Source organism: Rousettus aegyptiacus, unplaced genomic scaffold, assembly GCF_014176215.1.
Source record: "Rousettus aegyptiacus isolate mRouAeg1 unplaced genomic scaffold, mRouAeg1.p scaffold_m13_p_16, whole genome shotgun sequence".
Lineage (NCBI taxonomy): Eukaryota > Metazoa > Chordata > Mammalia > Chiroptera > Pteropodidae > Rousettus > Rousettus aegyptiacus.
In genome coordinates, this window is record NW_023416291.1 from 26,044,765 (window position 1) to 26,054,073 (window position 9,309).

Genomic DNA, 9,309 nt, shown 5'->3' on the forward strand with positions numbered 1-9,309 from the left:
TTCATTCCCGAGAGATTTTTTTTTTTTTTGTCTATGTCGTATAATTTTTGACATTTCATTTTACATAGATAGGTAGGTAGACAGAGACATACAAATGGCATGGGGATAGGGAGGGAGGGAAAAAGGAGAGAGAGAGAGGGAGAGAAGAAAAGAGAGAATGAGAAACAGTGAAAATGAATGAGAAAGTGAACAAGAGATACAGCATATCTATGCAGAATATATGTGTTTGTGATGTTCTTAATGAGTTTCTTTTTCTAAATTTTATCTTACCAGTAAGATTAAAAACTTTCTTCAAAAGAAACTGTGCTTTGATTTTTCTTTTACATAGCAGATTTCTTAAATATATTTGTTGGATTTAATAGAGAGTCTATAAAATCCAAGTCCTTAAAAATTCACCCAGTCACAAACACTTGAGACATGGCTAGCTCCTTTATCTGGCAGATATTCTGAAAACTTCAGGACTTACAGAATCGTTGTCTGAATGTTAATAATGCTTTCAAAGTTGGAAATACAGGTATTTTTTTTTTTTCAGATTAGGTTATTATGAATCCAGTTCACCTATCTAATCAAATTTCCCAGGCTGCACCCAAAGAATTGTATTTTTTAAAAAAAAAACAACAAAGCAAAGGCAACATCAGCTGCCATCTACTTGCTTCATAGGACTGTTATATGAACTAATGAGCTAATTCTTGTAAATGACTTTAGTTCCTCAGAGATAAGTGCTCAATAAAGACAAAACGATATTACTATTATCTGGAGACCACGGCTCTGTGTCTCTACACTCCTGGTTAGGGAGGTATCAGTTGCACACAGGCATCTGCTTCTGTGAATTGGTACGCATGCCAAGATTTAGATGCACATTTTCACTAATACAGTCCTTCGTAGCTTGCACACGCTGCCTCTCATTTAGATTATGCGTACCAGCATTCAACAAGGGAGTTCTGGGTCCAAGGAGACTTTGTCTAATGATAGGAAACAATATTTAATTAAAATGTCCATCTTCATGAATTTTAAACTAAAGTGAAAACTTCAACTTGCTAGATAAGTCTTTGAAGATGTATTTTTTATTCTGTTGGCCCCCATTTAATGATACCTTCTCATTGCCAAGATCTTGACATTATCCCCTGATCCCATGACCTGACTCCACTAATTCCTAAATCTTTCCTTATAAGTAAGATAAGAGAAACAATTTCTAACTCCTAAAGTTATGATAAATACAATGCATCTTGCCTGTGTCCTGTCTTGTAGTATGCACCAACAAAATGATAGATCTCTCTAAATCATCACTTGTTCCTTGGCTAATCATTCATGGAATCTTATACATATAATTTTTTGTGTTTGTAACATTTATAAACATGTGTTAGATAAAAAAAACACTAACTGCTTAATGATTTCCATGCCATTTGTTTTTATATTCCTAGTATCTAACACATTGTATCCTGATAGACCACATTCTGAGCCGAAAATAAATCTCAATAAAATTATAATGATTGAAATCATATGTGTCCTCTTAACATAAAAGAATTAAATTAGAATACCAGAAACATATCTAGAAAATCTCCAAGCATTTGAAAATTAAATAACATGCCTCTAAATAGTCCATTGATCAAAGAGGAAAAAGAGAATTAGAATTTTGAACTGAAAGACAATGAAAACACATATCAAAATTTGTGGTCTATCCTCTTGGATTTAAATGGCCAAATTGATAGAAAAATTAGCTTCTATTTACTCATTATAAATAAAACTTAAGACCAATCTAATGAATTTTTGGATCTTAAATATGCCAATAATCATTCCCACAGTCTGCCCAATACAGCTGGGTTCCTGGAACAAGGCTGTACACCATGAGTATCAATATATTTGGAATTCCACTCAGTAACCATCTGCATAACTAGAGACTATTTGACTAGTGTAGTCCTTTATTCCTGTGATGGTATAAACTTCCTTAGAATATAGGTCACTTTTAGATACTTAAAATAAAAATCCCTATTTGAAGGATAAAGACATTTGAAGATGAAGAGTTTTTGTATCACTATATGTCAGGGATGAATAGCTTTAGTTCATTCAGTGTATGTGCAAGGATATAGGTGAAAATCTGACCTTTTTTATTCTGCCTGAATTCAAAGCACCACTATTTACTTTAGGATTTATCTTAGAGCTATAAGTGTGTCCTCTGGAAAAGTTTGCAACAGGGGCTACAAGATCAAAAAGAACAAAAAGTTCAATCTTAATTTTTGTTTTGATAGGTCAAGTCAGAGAAACCACAAGTTACTAAAAATTTTGAGTGTTTAGTTAATATATTTACTGATGACCTGCTTTGTGATATTAAAAAAAAAATTGTTTTCCTTTTAATAGTTAAAATTTTATGGAATATATTCAGGAGGGGGGGAGAGAGAGGGTGTGTGTGTGTGCGTGTGGTATTTCTGCACATTAGGTAGATGCTGTGATAGTCATATGCATGAGAGCTCACAATAAAAGTACATTGACAAGTAACCTAACCACACTTGTGTGTATGTTTAGGATGAGAGGTAAGTGAGTTTGGAAAAAATCTAATTTTGATGAGAGTGTTCTAGGCAGAGAAAATTCATGGAGTAAAGGAACATAAATAAGATACTGGTGTAATTTAAATTTAGACAAATATGCAAGAAAATAAGTCAGAAACTGTTCATAGGTGGCTTTTTCTTTCCTGGTAAATTAAATTTTATTCCATAAGGAGTTAGAGTTTGTTTTCAGAGGGGATTAGTCAATGAGGACAGTAAGGAAACAGGAGCCAGCATGCAAGAATAGGTAAATTATAATCAAGTAAATAAGTGACAGATTTTTGTTTTAGATAGGTATTTGAGAAAAATACTGAAGCAGAAAAGACAGATTACAGCTCAAGCAAGAATCTAACTGAGAGAAGATAATTAAGATGGAATTAAGACAGTAACAGTAGCAATAAGTAAAAGGTGACAAAATAGAAAAAGCAATTAAGAGGTAAAAACAAACAGGCTTGATAACTCATGGCCATAGGTAACATGAAATATGCCAAATCATCCCTAAATTTAACATCTGGGCATTGATAACAAAGTAGATGCTGGTAGTCTTCGTTTACATATAGAACCTGTCTCTTCCACTACATCAGAACAAGAATTGTGTATGGTTTTGCTCATTGCTTTATCCCTACTGACTAGTCTGGCTCAAAGTGAGTTCTCAAGAAAAAATGCATTGAAAGAAACATAAAAGTAGCATATTAAGAATGGAAAGTAAATGATTCAACTTTAACTTGAGAATGATATACCTGTGAAACATTAAGCATAAACAACTGCAATTAAGTGAGAAATTGATTTCTATTCATGTGACAGAAAGACTAAGTAAGTTAGTTATTGGGGAGTATTTTGTAGATATCCATATTAGCATGCCTCCACTCTAACAGTTGTAGAAGTCGGGGCAAAAATATAAATGGAACTCCATATACCATGGATCTAAATATTTCAAAGTAATAAAATTAAGCTAATGCATTGTTTAAAAGAGTAGGTGCTAGCCTCTTAGGTTGACAAAATAATATGACAGATTTGATCATAGAATTCTCAGAAACAGAATTTCCATTCTTTGTTTATAGGTAATATAACAGAACCTACACAAATCGGAAAGGCCATCTTTCAAGTGTACTTCTATAAGTTCATTAAGTATTTATAGTAAAACCTGATATAAGCTGGGTAGTGCACAATTATTGCCTATTTTCTCAGCTCCAGCATTGTAAAGCAGTTCTGCTGTATCTGACTTTGTTAAACAATTTTCAGAGAAAACTTGCACATAAATTCATCCCAACAAAGAGTCTGTGCTAATAAATGCTGAAGAAAGGGGAGAATGTTAAGAAACAAACAAGCCACTACTTCTCAATTTCACCAAGACCTCTTTCGAGAGAATTCAGCAGATGATAAAAAATGAGAAATAAAATTACTGTGGCAAAGACAAGTTGCCTTGTGTATTGGGAGGAGAAAAACAGAAAGAAGGATCACATCACTTGGGTAAATAAATTTTCACATTTCCAAGAAACAGATACAGGTAATTCCACAGGAATAAGTGATTTTAGAAGTCCATCAGGCCTAATGGGCCGAACCTCTATAAGAATCAACAGAAATGCAAAGAAAATCATTTCAGTCCTTGCATTATGGGAGTAAACGGTACAAATAGAACAGGAGGAAAAAAGAAAATTGTAAAGATGGAACATCTGTCCTGAGACCTAAATAAGCCACTGACAGATGAAGAAATTCACTTTAACCTGAGCATGAGGGAACTAAGTGCTAAATAGAAAAGAAGCAAAGAGGACAGACATTTTTAAATTAGTGCATCAGGGAACAAAAGAAAGCATAGTCCGCAATAACGTGTGGATACCACAGACTCAAGCTTATAAATAGCTAATGTACAGGGACAAAGAATATATAAATATAAAACAATTCCATTCTGAGGAGAGTATTTATGGAGTGAAGAAATTATGCATGCACTAGGAGTAGCATCAACTCAATGTACATAGAAATGGTTTAGCTATCGTGTCCTCAAATCGTCTCTTTTTACTGTCCATAATACAAACACTAGAATTGCATTCTATTTGATTTTTATGATTTAGGTTTATGATTCCCACCCCATCAATCTAGATAAAAACAAGGAGGCAATAACCCAAACTGTGTCAGATATACCAAGACCACCACCACTCCCAAGCATTTACACAGTTTTGTCTTTCTCGTCCAGAAAACACAATTGTAGAGGAGCTTGAAAATCCTCATTAGCTCCAGAGGAATTCTCCTTTGGGCACAGTGAGGTTCCAGGATGTGACAGTTAAGAGCCTTCTGTTTTACAAAGACTTCCTCTTATGTCACCTCATCTCCGCTGACACAAGTCCTCCAAGGCAGCGACCACCCTTTCTTGTATGTTAACCACATTTGCCCATCCCAATCACTCTTCATTTCACGTGACTTCTCTCTCTATTCAATTTACCCCCATCTCATCTCTAATGAGATGCCCATTCCTGCCTGATCTCCCACGACTCCTGGGGCTCTGTGTACCTACCTTCTCAGTGTTTCTGGTTCATTGGTGACTTTGTTCTATTCCAATTTTACATGCCTTACCCTCACCACAACCACCACTTTGGTAAATAACACAGCTTTGTAGCATCACCACTTCTCAGTAAGTTTACTCACTTATCACTATCGGGTACCCTGGAGCATTTTGCCAGCTAACAGCCCTGAGACGGCTACTGGCAACTGGATGGGGAACGTTGCCTGGGGCTTTTGGTGCATGGACAGACTGTATGTTAGGATTCAGATAACAATGACCAAGAATCTGGGAGCCGAACCTCTCCACTCAGAAACGTCATTTCAGTGGCAACATCAATTCCTTAATGTCGTTTTGCAATTGTTCTCAATACGGTGTTGAAAATATCACATTCACAGATGATTCCATTCTCTCCTTCACTTAAAAATCTATTTTTCAGCAGCACAAAAGAAATATAATTTCAGAATTAAAGACTTCTTTCTATTGCTGGAAACTGTACAATGAACTACAGCCATACATCACTTAACGGCAGGGATACGTTCTGAGAAAGGCATCACTGAGTGATTTCCTCTTTGTACCGATGTCATGGAATGCACTTACACAAACCTAGATGGTGCCGCCTACTATAAGTGCTTTTATGTGACTGCCAGAGCAGTAGATTTGTTTACACCAGCATCAGCATGAACACATGAGTAATGCATTATGACATCGCTAACAGATAGGACTTTTTCGGCTCCATTATAATCTCATGAGACCATCATTAATACGCTATTTCTCATTGACCAAAATGTCATTATGTGGCACATGGCTGTATTTGGAACTATATGTGGAATAATTTTGGTGCTAGAGGTACTGGAAACCCTTTCTCTGAAATATGCAAGTAACCCATGCAAAATCTATTCAACAGCAACTCTGTAGTCCTGTTTCTAATTCTCCATTACTCTTAGAACCTGTATTGTAGTAAGTTATGATTGGGTGTGATTTATAAGAATATTTATGAGTCTTATTTCTATGGCAGACAATTTCTCTACTAAGGAAGTATAGCTCATATGCCCAAATTATAAGATTCCTTTGACCTGGTCCCTCCCACCACTGCCCAGACTGCCACCTTGTGAACATGGGCTTTTCTGCTTCCCTAGGAACGGCTTGTACTGGATTCCCTCAACTCAGAGAAGGTTGGAGTTAGATAAACTGAGATGGCAGAAGGAGACAGTACAAAACCAAGAATGAGTATCACAGAGGTAGATGCATGCACCTCAAAACAAACAAACAAAAACAAAACAAACAAACAAAAACACCAAAAAGGCTAAAGTTCAGATTCTATGGAAATATGACTAGTAAGTAGGAAAAGTTGTTAACAACTACTGGCTGGAAGTATAGATTCAATGAATGATATAGAGTTGATTCTCTGTCAAGAAAATCACATAACTTGAAAGGCTCTTTACAGTAGTTACAAACAACGTAAGTTTTTAAAAATACCTCAGAATGTGATCTTAGAACAAAGCATGTAAGGTGTCTGTTAGTTCAGAGCATATAAAAGAGAGCCAGAACTGTGAAGTTACAAGAATACCGGACTCAGCTCACAGGATATCAATCCTACACTTTGTTCTCCTGCTTAAATAGTTGCGGTACATTTGGCAATTTGCTCAACAGGGACTTTGTTACATGCGAATAATCCTATGCATTAATAGTTTTCAGAACTTTAATAAGAATAAAATTAGCCACTGATGGGATAACATTGCAAGAAATGTGAAGTACCCTATACATCAATATTTTAATTACTTGAGAAAATAAAGTTTGTCCATATCAGTTTCAAATTATTGTAATACAGGACCACTGTGATATGCCCTTATCAATACTGCAACAAGAACTGTTTTTAGATTCAAACCCAATCAAGCTTTCATCTCAAGGGAAAGGATGATTCCTCATTAAAATGGAATTTCCTTGGCTGAGTTATTCTCCAGAGAGGCAGTCTTCTTTTTATTATGGGCATATATTACAGTAGAGTCCAGAAAATTTTATTCTTGGAAAAAAAGACTGAAATCTTACTTATATATGTACTAGAGAAAGTGAGAAGTACAGTCTCCACTTGCATATTACAAAATCTTACATCCTGAGAATTCTGAGAATCCAAAGTCTCATCCTGGACCCACACAAAAAATACTTCTTTCGAGACATAGTATTAACCAGGATTTCACACAGGATCACTGAACCTTCTATACATAAACAATCCAGTACTACAGTTGATAGATATTAATCTCATAAATTCAAGTATTTCTTCATGTTCATGGATACTATGCTAAGAATGATGCTACCATTTTTATTTTATTGCATTTTTTCTTTTAATTTTTTTTTTTTTTTTTTTTTTAGGTGAGGCAACCCTTGGTTCGCCTCACAGATTGCAAGGACTTTGTCAGTTTACAATCCCTTATTTTTTTTTGTTTTTTACACCTACAGTACCTGTTCTTCCTAGGTTGTCTCCCATCCAAATACTAACTAGGCCCAACCCTGCTTAGCTTCCATGATCAGATGGGATCAGGCTTGTTCAGGGTAACATGGCCATAGACTTACTGCATTTTCTTTTTACTTTGCTTAACAAAGATAATCTGAGGATGTTTATAATATAATTAAAATATAACTACTAATTGGTTTTACAATTTCTGTCAATGTAGGTGAAAATAAGCATATTAAAAATTTATTTTTTAAAAAACATCTTTCAGTTGAACATAATCATTAATTATGAATTTATCGCCTAAAAATGACTATAATGAGAGTAATTTGGAAGAAAAAGAATAAGCCCCCCAAAAGCAAAGAAAATTGGAGAAAAAAAATGCAGCAAATATAATGTCAAGTGATTTTTTTTATAGCTGGAAAGGAGAACACATTACAACTTACTAAGCAGACCAGGGAAAGTGAAAAGCTAAGAAGGCTGTCAACAGGAAAAAAGACAAAACTCTTTGTGTCATAGGACCCTGAAATGATTCAGGTGGGGAAACCAGTTACTTTTGAAGGAAGAGATGTAGGAGAGAGACTAAAAACAGAGGCATTTAATAAAAGTCTGTTTAAGAATCAATTTGACTCCCAGAATTTCTACCCCTTTATTGCCTCCTTGCCACCTTTGCAGAGGATTGAGCTCAAGGTCACAAGTACACTTGCAAAGAGTAGAATGAGCATAAAACATACGAGTGGCCTGCCTATGTGCTATAATATATGACCAAGCAGACTATTCCTCCTCCTTGATTTCAAGAATGCTGAAAATGAGGCATAGATGACTCAGGCAAGACTGGTTTACTCTCTAGAGAACCTGATCATTCCAAGAGAAAAACCTACAGATCCTTACATTTGGACAGTCAGAACAATGTCCCAAGACAGACATAAAGAAGAAAGAGTGGAGGGAGAAAGGAGAAACTGAGACGTTACCTATATCGGATGTTGTACTCATCCCAATCCACCTTATTAGGCCAGTACACCCATCCTCCAGCTAATAGATGCCTAGGGCATCCATGTGTTCCCTCATTTGGGGAACTGTCCTTAGCCGCCATGCTCTGGAAGTTGCAAACTCCACAACTTCTGTCCCACGGTGCCAGTAACTGTCTGCTCAGAGCTAATTCTGCTCTGGCTCTCCCCTTGGGAATAGACAAAACCTAAACCCCAGTTGAAAGACCAAATCCTTGCTTATTTCCTGACCCAGACCAATGCTTCTCTCATGCTTCTTCCCTTGAGTTTGATCACTCAATAAGTTTAATGCATCTGAATTCCTTTCTCGAATTCTATTTCTGTGGAACTTGAACTAAGACCTTACGCAATTTATTTAAATATATTGAGAGGAGCAATATATCTTTATGACAGTTTGGGAATAGCTCCTATGAAAACAACAAAAGCAATTATTAAATTGCAAGGAAAACAAAAACTGATACAAGGAAGAGAATAAAACAATCATATTATGCTATATGACTCCACCATGGATAAACACAAAATATTCAAATGTTCATTTAATCTATATATAAATATGTTATATATATGATAGCTAGATAGATAAATGTATTGGGAGGATAAAGGAAAAAATATATTTGTATGGGTTTTAGGGGCAGGGATGTGAGAAAAGCAAATCTATTTCTTACCTGAATAAGTCAATAATCACTTAAAAAATAAGTGGCAGTCATTTAGAAATATGGAGGTAAATATAAGAATACAGTTAAAAGGATTTAAAATGGATGTCCTGAGAAAGAAAAAAAGGTGGAGCAAGGGAATGCTATTTTTAATTATAAGCCTTAT